The 13,289-nt window shown below is 43.0% G+C and overlaps 2 protein-coding genes across 2 annotated transcripts in view; one reads left to right on the top strand and one right to left on the bottom strand.

The window, feature by feature from the left end:
- GOLGA7B (golgin A7 family member B) overlaps positions 1-13,289 on the bottom strand; it is a 245,674-nt gene that overhangs the window by 181,123 nt on the left and 51,262 nt on the right. The window contains exon 2 of the mRNA XM_075215939.1: positions 1,434-1,512. The gene's annotated coding sequence lies outside the window, so the exon portion shown is untranslated. The remainder of the gene's footprint in view (positions 1-1,433; positions 1,513-13,289) is intronic.
- The window catches only part of SFRP5 (secreted frizzled related protein 5), an 89,176-nt gene that overhangs the window by 30,564 nt on the left and 45,323 nt on the right, over positions 1-13,289 (top strand). The window lies entirely within an intron of this gene.

Here is a 13,289-nt window from a genome sequence, read left to right as displayed (position 1 = left end):
TAAATGCGGGATTTTGCCATACTCCTCCGGGAGTCCGGGAGACTCCCCCAAAATGCGGGAGTCTCCCGGACATTCCGGGAGAGTTGGCAAGTATGCTCTTATCGGCCCTCAGATTATGAACCATTCACAATTATATGTTGCTGTTTGGATAGAACTTTGTATGAAGTCTAAAGAGTTCCTGAGTGTCACACAGCTCAGGAAAGATTATTGTTCAATGACAAATAGAAGCCAACATTACACAGTACGTGACCGACGTCATTACTTTAGGATACTAATGCTAACTGAACCTCAATTTTATACCATACTTGCCAACTCTCCCGGAATGTCCGGGAGACTCCCGCACTTTGCAAACTACGGTCCGCGGGCCAGATCCGGCCCACTTAGAGGTTCTATCCGGCTCGCCAATATTTTAAAAAAGTTCATTAAAATATGCATAAAATTGTTAGGGCCAACCCTGTGTGTCAGAACCTTCATTTTTATGCCTTTCCAGCTATTTCCTCCATTACACTTCATCATCCTTCCTAAAAGGACACTTCGTATGTCAATCACTCAAACACATGCCCGCCCCTAATGGCTGAAAGTCATGTGAGAAGAGATGGGCTGGGCCATATACTAAGGCGGATTTCGATTGGCTGTTGTGTTGTCAGTTAGTGGCTCACCAGAAAGACGGATCTGCAACAAGCTGCTGAAATAAGTTCTGTGTCTGTACGATCGCTGCACTTATAGAGGTAACACTGCTATATAACACCCTCACGTCCCATTGAAAAAATTTCTATTATATATTTTGATATTTGAGTTTTTTAATAAATTATATTGGCCCGCCTAAAGTTTTTCTTTTTTATTTGGCCCGCTCCTGAAAAAGTTTGCCCATCACTGTGTTAGCCTATGAGGACCAACATATTAACTCTTTACGACACAGTGGTTTATGTCCTGACCAGATTTCACTTTTCTGCAAAATACAATGTATGTGTATACAGTGACCAGGGCTGCCAAGAAGAATTCAGGGCCCGGGTACAACAAATTCATGGGGCCCCCCTCATATTCAAGTAAGACCCAAAATTTTTTTGCGCCGCCTTACGGCGGCGCAAAAAAGTTTAGGTGTATGGTCATACATTCAGGGGCGTGGCTAGCCAAATGGCGGTGCAAAAATTTTGGGAGGTGTAGTCATGCATTTGGGGGCGTGGCAAACGTGCCATTGGGGCGTGGCTAACATAAAAACCACTAGGCTCTCAATTCGCCAGAGCGTCACATATGTTCAAGCACTCCTGACTTTCAGGACATCTACCACCACAGTGTAGTATACAAACAATGCAGTGTGTACACAAACAGTTCAGTCTTGGCCTACACCTTACATTGGGCACAACATTCACCAAAAATTGGTATTGTCCTTACTAGAATCACAACATTTCACACACTGTGCTGCTCTCTCCTACCTGTTCTTCTCACTTTCTCCACCTGTGGCTGCTGGTTTCTTTAGTTGTGGCTTGTCCGGATCCAGGAATGTTGAAGGACCTATTTTGAAAAAAAAATGGCTACATTTAGAAAATTACAGCCAGCCCCGGCCTTAAATCAATAGCACTCACGATTAATAATTAGGCCTTCCTCCAGCCCCAACATTAAAATAATAGTATTCACATTTAATAAATAAACCTATTTCACTTCCTGCAAACAGCCCCAGCAATACCTATTTCCCGCAACCATCACTGCCATTAAATAATTCATAGTCACATTTAATAAATAGACCTCATTCTCCCTAAACTCACCCCAAGATTCAATAGCCCCCAAACCACCCCATCTTAAATTAATAGTCCCTACTATTAAATTGCCTCACCATCACCCTACAAACAAAATAGCGCCCATTAATTAGCCGCCACCTACCTCACACACACTACATTGCAACAAGCCCCCTGTGCCATCACACACATTACTGTGCCCCTTCATCACAACTACACTGTACCCCCTTATGCTCACACTGCGACCTCCATGCTGCTTTTCCCCCTTCTTTTTTACTTTGTGCCTCTCTCCCACTTTTTTTATTCCTCTGTTCCTCTCTCCCACTTTTTTTCCTCCTCTGTTCCTCTCTCCCAATTTTTTTTCCTCCTCTGTTCCTCTCTCCCAATTTTTTTTCCTCCTCTGTTCCTCTCTCCCACTTTTTTTTCCTCCTCTGTTCCTCTCTCCCACTTTTTTTCCCTCCTCTGTTCCTCTCTCCCCAATTTTTTTTTATTCCTCTGTGGCTCTCTCCTTTTTTTTCCTCCTCTGTTCCTCTCTCCCACTTTTTTTCCCTCCTCTGTTCCTCTCTCCCCAATTTTTTTTTTATTCATCTGTGGCTCTCTCCTTTTTTTCCTCCTCTGTTCCTCTCTCCCACTTTTTTTTTATTCCCCTGTGGCTCTCTCCTTTTTTTCCTCCTCTGTTCCTCTCTCCCACTTTTTTTTTATTACTCTGTGGCAGATACCTCTGCATGTGTATTTTAGGGGAACTGCAGTCAGAAATAATTTTCAGTTATCTGCCTGGATAATTTCTATAGAAGAACAGTTAATGAAGGTGAGGTGGAACATCATCATCATCATCAACATTTATTTATATAGCGCCAGCAAATTCCGTAGCGCTTTACAATTGGGAACAAACATTAATAAGACAATACTGGGTAATACATACAGACAGAGAGGTAAGAGAACCCTGCTCGCATGCTTACAATCTATAGGACAATGGGAGTTAGAAACACAAGGGCATGTGCTACATCATATTGCACAATGGACCAGCCAGACTGCAAAGGTAAAAGTACTGAGTGGGCTGTGTGTGTTGCAATGTTGGTCAGAAGGTTGTTGTCTTGCATTAGCAGTGTAGAGGATGGTAATAGGGTAATCTAGGTAAATTAAGATGATGGTTGAGGAATATCATAACCTTGTCTGAAGAGGTGGGTTTTCAGTGAACGCTTGAAGGTTTGAAGACTAGAGAAAAGTCTTACTGTGCGAGGGAGGGATTTCCACAAAGTAGGTGCAGCCCGGAAAAAATCCTGTAACCGAGAATGGGAGGATGTGATGAGAGTGGAAGAGAGGCGTAGATCTTGTGCAGAACGCAGGTGTCGAGTGGAGAGATATTTCGAGACAAGTGAGGAAATGTATGTCGGTGCAATTTTGTTGATGGCCTTGTATGTTAGTAGAAGAATTTTATATTGGATTCGTTGAAATACAGGCAGCCAATGTAGAGACTGACAGAGTGGCTCAGCAGAGGAGTTGATTAGACAGGTGTCCCAGACATCCAAGTGGGTACTTGCATGGCTGCGGCACCTGTCTGCCTATACAGCATAATAATGGAATGTCCAGGGAAATGATTCTAATGGTTCTAAACAATGTGCTAGAACCAGTCACTGCTGTTTCCAGCCAGCAGTCAGAGTGTGCCCCCCACCAAATGTATGGTACTTTTATGTACACTCTCAGATTGCAACAGGACATCAATATACCACCTACTTTGCCTTTAAAGCGCCAATGGATTTAAAGGCAATATAATGCCTTTAAAGTCTTTGCCGCTTTAAATTTTCACTGCAAACTCACCGAATAGCAGAGACTTGCAAAAATCGGAAGTTGATATATTTACCCCCTGGAGTTATGTTGGCATTCTGACCTGGTATTTAATACAGCTGTTTTATAAAAACAAATTCCTTCCCGGAGCCCTAACTTTATGCCTGCTGTCGTTCACTTAGGATGTCATTTACCTTCGTTTTTTTTAAAATTAGAAATATTTCTGACTTTCCTCATGACACATACAAACTACTGTACATGACCTCAGCATGACATCAGTGACTGTCTACAGATCCCTAAATGAGTTTACAGGAAACCTTTTCATCCTTGGGATTCCAAAGTGCAATGTCATACGCACAAGCTGCAATCACAGAAAAGATGTACTGTGTATGTTGAGAAATGTGTAAGGCGTTGACTCACATAGTGTTATTAGCAGATTACACTGCTAAAAGCTTTTTCCTTTAGAAATAATTGTTGTGTGCATTAAATAACTGATAAAAAAAATAACACACAAAGGAGAACCTAGTACAAATCAGGGCATTTTGGTAGATGATTACCAGGGCCTGATTATGGATTCAGACCGTCGTAGGCTAATCCGCCAATGTCTGTCCCCGGCAAGTTGGGGACATGCCCGTGGCAAGTTGTGGGCATGACCATGTCGCAACGGGGATTTGGTCACGTCCCTAGAGGTGTGCCTAGCGCTAGGCTGCCCAAAAGATACCTCCCTTCCCCAACATTCCCAACCATGGGGAAAAACATGTCCCCGGACAGGACACTGAGACGATCCCTAAAATCAGAACTGTATAGCAGAACACACTTGAAAAAGTGGAGATGTTGCCTATAGCAACCAATCAGATTCTAGCTGTCATTTTGTAGAATGTGCTAAATAAATAACTAGAATCTGATTGGTTGCTATAGGCAACATCTCCACTTTTCCAAAACCGCAGTTTAGTACAATACTGAATCCTCCTCTACGCATGCAAATGGCCGTCGTCAGCATGTAAAAATATTGCATTAAAAACACAGTAGTCTGCGACAGAGATGAAGTACAATAATTTTACTAGATCCTGGAGCTGAGCTCCTTTGCATCAATCTGAGATTGCCTTTGCAATGTTCATAAAGCAGAGAATGGTTTCTATATGGAATCACCTTACAGAAGTTTTTTCTTAGTTTAAATTAGGCACATTTCTCTTGATATTTTGATTCCTGTTTGCCTGCAAGCCACTAGCAGCTAACATCACTGCTGACACTGATAAACATCTAAGGATGATCTGTGTACTCTGCTAATCTTCATCCTGTTATAACCAACTGACAACTCATCATTCATATAAAAGTCCAAGCTTCTGCAACAATAGTTTCAGCTTCTAGCTGTGGTCTGGCAGGGGCTACTGCCTTAGCTGTGTTTCGTTTCCAACTGCTTTATAAAAACCATACAGTATTATGCTTTTCACTATCGCTGGAAACAACCAGACATTCTTGAATTAAAACTGGGAATGAATTTTCCCTTGCACAATTATTGCAACTCCAGAACTGTCCCCCAATATGTCATCATCTAGTAGTCTTTCCAAGTATCAGCGTAAAGGACATACTCGCCTTTATAGTCAAGTTACTTTTCTTTAGTATTCATAAATTAAGGTTTATTTTGTGGCTTAAATAAATCCCCAACCACATAAGAGTAAAGCACTTTCTTGATATTTGGACCAAAGAGATCCAGCCTTTAACATTAACCCACTTTTTTACTTGGAAAAAATAAAAAATGATTCTTTGTAAATATAGTTAGAGAAATAATTTGACAAACAATCTTCCACTAGACTTCATTTTTACAGTCTTGACATTAGAGCTGGAAGACCTAAGATTCCACCAAAGGAAGATCTTTTGGAAAAAAAAGCTTCCTGATATTTTCATAAACATAGCTGTAGAAGAAACCCATAACATCAGTTTTGTTGCATGCTGACCTCCCCTAATATATGTCATTGGTTAGATTTCACAGAATTGTATCTAACAGGACCTGAATATGCAGAAATGTAAAAGTTTTCTCGAGGCATGGACTCCACAAGACCTCTGAAGTTGTCCTGTGGTATCTAGTACCAAGCAGCAGATCCCTTAAGTCCTGTCAGTTACGAGATGGGGCCTCCATGGCTCAGACTTATTATTCTAGCACCTCCCAAAGATGCTCGATTGGACTGAGATCTGGGGAATTTGGAGGCCCAGTCGACACCTTCACTCTTTCTTGTGTTCCTCAAGCCATTCCTTAACAATTTTTGCAGTGTGCCAGGGCACATTTTCCCGCTGAAAGAGTCCACTGCCATCAGGGAATACCATTGACATGAACTTGGTTTGCAACAATGTTTAGGTAGGTGGTACGTGTCAAAGTAACATCCACATGAATGCCAGGACCCAAAGTTTCCCAGCAGAACATTACCCAGAGCATCACACTGCCTCCACCAACTTGCCTTCTTCTCATAGTACATCCTGGTGCCATCTCTTCCCCAGGTAAACGACGCACACGCACCTGGCCATCAACATTGCATAAAAGAAATGTGATTCATCATACCAGTCCACCTTCTTCCATTGCTCCATGGTCGGTCCGGTGGTTCTGGCACTCACGTGCCCATTGTGGGAGCTTTTGGTGGTGGATAGGGGTCGGCATGGGCACTCTGACCGGTCTGCAGCTATGCAGCCTCATACGTAGCAAGCTGTGATGCAGTGTATGTTCTGACACCTTTCTATCATAGCCAGCATTAACTTTTTTCAGCAAGTTGTGCTACAGTAGCTCTTCTGTGGGATTGGACCAGACAGGGTAGCCTTCGCTGCCCACGCGCATCAATGAGCCTTGGGTGCCCATGACCCTTTCGCTGGTTCACCAGTTATCCCTCACTTTTGGTGGGTACTAACCACTGCATACCAGGAACACCTCACAAGGCTGCCGTTTGGAGATGCTCTGACCCAGTCTAGTCATCACAATTTGGCCCTTGTCAAAGTCGCTCAGATCCTTACTCTTGCCCATTTCTCCTGCTTCCAACACATCAACTGCAAGAACTGACTGTTCACTTGCTGCCTAATACATCCCACCCCTTGACCGGTACCAATGTAACGAGATAATCAATGTTATTCACTTCAACGGTCAGTGGTTTTAAAGTTGTAGCTGATCGATATATATTTTAAACCAGCAGGGAAGTGCATCCAAACAGATGTACATGTTAGATGTAGAACGATGGTAATTTGAAAGGAAAGAGATACAGGAAGACTTAAATGCAAAGATCAGCATTTGGAAGATATGCAATGAGAATATAGCTGTAGTATATGAGTCAATTTAAAAATTTAGTCATTCAGAATAATATATGTATATATAGCTTTAAATGAGACTCAAATATGTGCTGAGATCCAATATTATAGATTCGCCTTTACAACAAAATAATGCATTCTAGAATATTTTAATACGTCTCCCTTGGCAATATCCACGATAAGACTGTAGAATTTGCATTAAAAAGTCATATGAGTTTGCATTCTGAAGCAGTTAATGTTTGTGGTCTGTTCTTAACATTTCTTTTATTGCTAGGCTAGAAATATTTAAGGCATCTGTACACAACCAGCAAACCCATTGCACTGAAATAGTTGCATTCTGACCCAGTCCGTCAGTAATAGTCAAACTAATTGCACATACAGTAGCAAATAATTTTTGTTGCGAAAAATTTTTATGGACCAATGTCTCAGTGAATTTTGCAGCTTCATACATATGAGAAACTAAGTAATCAGATCTCTTGAAGCTGCACATTTTTATAATAAAATTGTTTCTGTTATATTATGAAGGAGAATACCAGTATTAAAGCCGGGATTTAACGATTCGGGTTATACATGCAAATCATGGTAATTTTGTCACATTAGCAAATTTTGCCTACAAGTATTGAAAATTGGGACTAATGTAAGATAAGATATTTGCAGGTGGATGACTATAAATGGGTTTTAAATGGAAATGGGCAAACTTCAATGGACCCCTTAATTACAGCCTGGGAATAGTAACAGATCTGTGAATAATTGTGTTTGGTTCAGGGCCACAGGAAATCCGCTGGGTGATCTAGGTGGATTAGTTGAGGCTTTGGATGAGGTAAGCACCAGCACTAATATAAGATGATATTCATTGCAGTTTACTGAATCAATAGCTGAAACCAAATTGAGTTCATCAGACTTGGGGGGGGGGGGGAGTAAATATAAAATATATACCTTTATTTCTGTACTGTATTATTATGTCAGACCTGGAGTAATATATATTCTCTCTCTCTCGTCTCTCTCTCTCTCGCCTCTCTTCTCTCTTGCCTCTCTTCTCTCTCTCTCCTCTCTCTCTCCTCTCTCTCTCGTCTCTCTCTCTCTCTCTCGTCTCTCTCTCGTCTCTCTCCTCTCTCTCTCTTTCTCTCTCTCTCTCGTCTCTCTCTCTCTCTCATCTCTCTCTCTCGTCTCTCTCTCGTCTCTCTCTCGTCTCTCTCTCTCTCTCGTCTCTCTCTTTCTCTCTCTCTCTCTCTCTCGTGTCTCTCTCTCTCGTGTCTCTCTCTCTCTCTCGTCTCTCTCTTGTGTCTCTCTCTCTCGTCTCTCTCTCTCTCTCGTGTCTCTCTCTCTCGTGTCTCTCTCTCTCGTGTCTCTCTCTCTCGTGTCTCTCTCTCTCGTGTCTCTCTCTCTCGTGTCTCTCGTCTCTCTCTCTTCTCTCTCTCTTCTCCCTCTCTCTCGTCTCTCTTCTCTCTCTCTCCTCTCTCTCTCCTCTCTCTCTCGTCTCTCTTCTCTCTCTCGTCTCTCTTTCTTCTCTCTCTCTCCAATTTAAAGACAAAGGGCATTGGATCTTTGATAAGATTGCAGTTTTTTAAAAATGACGGCAAAGTGCTGAGAATCAGCTGGAACCGCTGCTTAATATATATTCCCATAAGTAACAAACATATTATTCCCAGTATATTGCATGCATTGCAGAATGGCAATCATTGACCGAGTTTATTTAGTGCAAATGTAGAGGGAATATTAGGAAGTTTTTGATTAATAAAAGAATAGAGTAATTGTACTACAGGTGCCTGAAAGAAGGAGAATAAATGTGATTTGGCAAAATAACAATTTTATGGGAGAGAATTGTCTGGAGAGAGAATAGATTAAGATGGCATATGATGTTGTCATTGTATAGTGGGGCAGCACAGTGGCCTAGTGGTTAGCACTTCTGCCTCACAGCACTGGGGTCATGCGTTCGATTCCCGACCATGGCCTTATCTGTGTGGAGTTTGTATGTTCTGCCTGTGTTTGCATGCTCCGGTTTCCTCCCACACTCCAAAAACATACTAGTAGGTTAATTGGCTGCAATAAAAAAAATTGACCCTAGTCTTTGCCTCTCTCTGTCTGTCTGTGTGTGAGTGTCAGGGCCGGATTAAGACACTGTAGGCCCCTGGGCTAGGGGTACTGTGAGGCCCCCATTTTTCAAGCGACTTATGCCTAATCCGATATTATTGGGGGCTCCCTAGTAATATCGGATTGGGCATAAGTAGTTTGAGCTGTGTTCCTTTTAATATACTAAATCAGTATTCTCAAAATGCACACTTTGCCAGCCAGCCCCCAAACCCCGCCCTGCAAATATCTCCCCCAAAAGTGCACACTGTGCCAGCCAGCCCCCAAACCCCGCCCTGCAAATATCTCCCCCAAAAGTGCACACTGTGCCAGCCAGCCCCCAAACCCCCCCCCCCCCCTGCAAATATCTCCCTCAAAAGTACACACTTTGCCAGCCAGCCCCCAAACCCCGCCCTGCAATAATCTACCCCAAAAGCACAATATGCGTGCCAGCCAGCCCCCCTTCCTTGTAATTCTCTGCACCAAAAATACAATAAGAAAATGGTAGTGGGAAGGGGCCGCACTTCCTTATATGTGAGGATGCAGCCACAAAATAGAACCCGTGGTATACGTAGGGAAATCCCCACCCTCCCAAATAAAGATGGGTAACAAGATGAGGTTCAGGGCGCAAAAGTATGTGCCTAAAGCTGGATATACTGAATAAGCAAAGAAATGTCCAAATGTAAAAAGGGCAAACTTTCGGTAGTATCGTGCATTGAACAGCTACTTACTTTTAATTTTATGGGTTTTGGCCCCAACTCATGTGTGTTTGGACTCTTTTTTTTGTTTTTGTTTTTCATTTTTTCTTTTCCATTTTTTTTTTTTTAATCTATTTTATATCATTTTTTCATAGACTGTTTAGTCGTTTTTCATACTCCTGATCAGTTTGCCCTTTTTACATTTGGACATTTCTTTGCTTATTCAGTATACTGTTTACTGTATTGCCCAGTGCAATTATCTCATACCGTGCTCTGCATTGTGCACATTTTATTGTTTATATGTCTTTGTTCTGGCCAGAACATGTTTATTTGCATTTATGTACACATAATAGAATAAATTCCAGCTTTAGGCACATACTTTTGAGCCCTGTACCTCATCTTGTTACCCAAAAATACAATGTACAGTTGTCTGAGCCAGCCAGCCCCCAAGAGCGAGCTTACCTCGGTCTTCATCGCTGGTCTTCTCTTCTGTCAGCTCACACCCTGTCCCTGCTGCCTGTAGTGTCCGTTCCGCGGCGTGCACCTATCTCCTTCCTGAGGAGATCTCGTGAGAGTGATCTCACTCTCACGAGATCTCCATAGTAAGGAGATAGGTGCACGCCGCGGACGGACCATTGCCTGCAGCCTGTCAATGGAGGTGAGTGACGTGACGTCACCATCATTCAGGACTCGGAGTTGCCGACCGCGGTACAGGCTGTAGCGTGGCCGGCGGCTCGCTACAGCTCAACATAAAAAAAACAAATACTTTCAAGAAAGGGCCCTACGGATGCCCGAGGCCCCTGGGCTGTAGCCCAGTTAGACCTCTGGTTAATCCGGCCCTGGTGAGTGTGTGTGTCTATAGTAGGGATTTTAGACTGTAAGCTCCAATGGAGCAGGGACTGATGTGAGTGAGTTCTCTGTACAGCGCTGCGGAATTAGTGGCGCTATATAAATAAATGGTGATGATGATGATGATAAGAGTGTGATGGAAGCACGATATAGAGGATTTAGAGAAAGAGCTAAAGATGGCATGATGAAAACTGGCATAGTGTGGACACAAACAGTAAATAGAATTAAGAATTTGCCAGTATCTGTGCATAACCCAACACAAGTGTATTTTTGTTTATGTATCAGTTCTGCAGAGTACTGGACAGCATGAAAAACAGAATATGCATAAAACAGGAACATACAAGGTCGCCAGAATAAATCATACTTGCCTACTTTTGCAGGCAGCTTTCCGGGAGGGGGTCCGTCGAGGGGAGCGTGGCCACGTCCGGGGCACCGTTAGGCTCCGCCCCTGTCAATCTCAGGCAATTTTAGCCAATCGCAGCAGGGGCCGGGGCCACGATGACGCGTTTAGCCCTGCCCCCTGCCATCTTCAACAACGCCGAAATCTCGATATGGGATTTTTGCCTGCTCTCTCGGGAATCCGGGAGAACTCCTAAAAATTCGGGAGTCTCCCGGACATTCCGGGAGAGTAGGCAACTATGGACTAAATGTTGATATGAAAACAAAGGGTAGGGATAGTCCTGTTCATGAGAGAGTGGGAGAAGGACAGAGCTGAGACAAGAGGAATGAGTGTGGCTCAGAGTGAAGATTGGGACAGTACGACAAGGTACCAGGTGGATTACTATAGGTGGGAGACAGGCAAGCTCTAGTAAAACGCTGGGTATCCACACAACGTTTTAAGATTTAAAGGCCAGGAGAGTCTAACTAGGCAATTCCAGGGAAATGAGCATTTATAATGGGTGCAGGACAAGTGTTGTAGGTGGGAGTGAAAGGTGGTTATCAGAGCTTAGGCGCAGGTCACGGGCCATGAGTGAGAGTATTTTAACATGAGATTTGATGTGTATGAAGGCTCTGTGCATGAGGGTGAAATTGGATTTTGATGCCAGTGTAGGGATCTACACACTGGTGCAAGGGATGTGTATTGGTGAAAGGGGAAGATCAATATTGCTGTGGCATTTAGGACGAATTGAAGCATGGACAGATGAGAGAGGAGAACGCCAGGTAGGAGGAGACTGCAGTAGTTGAGGCAGAAGATGATGAGAGAATGGATAACAGTTTTGGTTGCATCTTTGGAAAAGCAGATGGCTTATTCTAGTTATACTTTGAAGGTGGAGGCAACAGGACGGGGGTGCAAGGAAACTGAGGAGAATGTAGTGTTGTATAAGGTTTGACATCCTAAAATATATTGCTAACTAGGTTTTTCTAACGCATTTATGACATGAAAAACAAAATATTTACACCATTTAATTACAATTAAAAAAAAGACTAAACCCTAAAATTTTCACATGTGATCCATGAAAGTAAAAATACATTGTTCAGTGTTGTCCAGATATATCCCTGCATCTCGGATATAGAGTAAGCAATAACCCCACCATTACCCCTTTACAGTCAGCCAAAGCTTGTCTTAAATCTTTTGGACAGTGCCTGACGGGATCAAAAAAAGAGCTGAAAAAGCTGAGATTGCAGTCATTTGAGCCACTGTGACATCACTGGTCCTGCCATGAGAGCGTCATTCAGTTACCACCTTGTCCTAATAATAAACTTGATAGTATACCAAGTGGGAACCATGAAATTACACCGTGCATCAGTAATATTAAAGATTCAGCCCTCCTGAGTCTCTGTATTTAAATCTTTTTTATAATATATATTCCACTAATAGCCGACAGACTGTCGTACATTTATACTGCAAGGCATTAACAAGTTTAACAGAAGTCAAACATTTCTGCAGTCGTATGTGATTAACAACTTTTTAACTGAGATGTGTTAATATGTATTTGATCAGTATGTGCAACTGTAATCAGAGCTAAACATTTCCTGGTTTGGGGTACTACAACCTTTGTTTTTATGCTGGAGGCACAATGTGTAATATTTGCAATGTATGCAAGGTTATAAATTGTGTAAAATAGCTGGATATAATTATACGCCTGGAGAAACGTTGAACACTGTGCCGAAATTCCACTCATTGCCTGAGCTAGGACTTAGGGTGTACATAGAATGCAGCTGTCGGAACCATCTAAATATCTGCTGTGCCGTTCACATGTTGTATAATTATCTGGATTACTGTGGTTCTCAGATATTATTATTATTATTATCATTTATTTGTTGGGCGCCACAAGGTTTCCGCAGCGCCGTACACAGTACAAACAGTAGTACAAAACAGGGTGACAAAGTACAGAACAATAAACACAAAGTACCAAAGCTTCAGGAACTCCAGGAAGTCATATGGAGTAAAAACAGAGCAGAAGAATCGGTATGGAGAACGGAGGGGAGAGGGGCCCTGCTCATAAGAGCTTATATCCTAAGGGAGGGTGAAACAAAAACAGGCACAAAAGGGAGCCAGTGAAGCAGGGGGGAGAGAAGAGATGGGCCAGGGGAGAGAGGGAGAATGAGAAGAGTGGATGAGGCGTTAGGTGGATGGTTGGTAGGCTTTGAGGAACAGGTGGGTTTTAAGTGCCCGTTTGAAGGAGCACAGGTTGGGAGAGAGATGGATGGAGCGAGGGAGGTCATTCCAGTGCAGGGGGGCAGCTCGGGAGAAGTCCTGGATTCTAGAGTGGGAAGAGGTGATCAGAGTGGTGGAGAGGCAGCGGTCATTGGCCGAGCGCAGGGAGCGGGCCGGGGTGTGAATGGTGAGGAGGTTAGAGATATAGGGGGCAGTAGACTGGGAGAGAGCTTTGTAAGTGGTGGTGAGAAGTTTGAAAAGGATCCTGTAGGG

Source organism: Mixophyes fleayi, chromosome 6 (assembly GCF_038048845.1).
Source record: "Mixophyes fleayi isolate aMixFle1 chromosome 6, aMixFle1.hap1, whole genome shotgun sequence".
Classification (NCBI taxonomy): Eukaryota; Metazoa; Chordata; class Amphibia; order Anura; family Limnodynastidae; genus Mixophyes; species Mixophyes fleayi.
The sequence above is the reverse complement of the archived record's forward strand: the minus strand, read 5'-3'. Positions and strand labels throughout refer to the sequence as shown.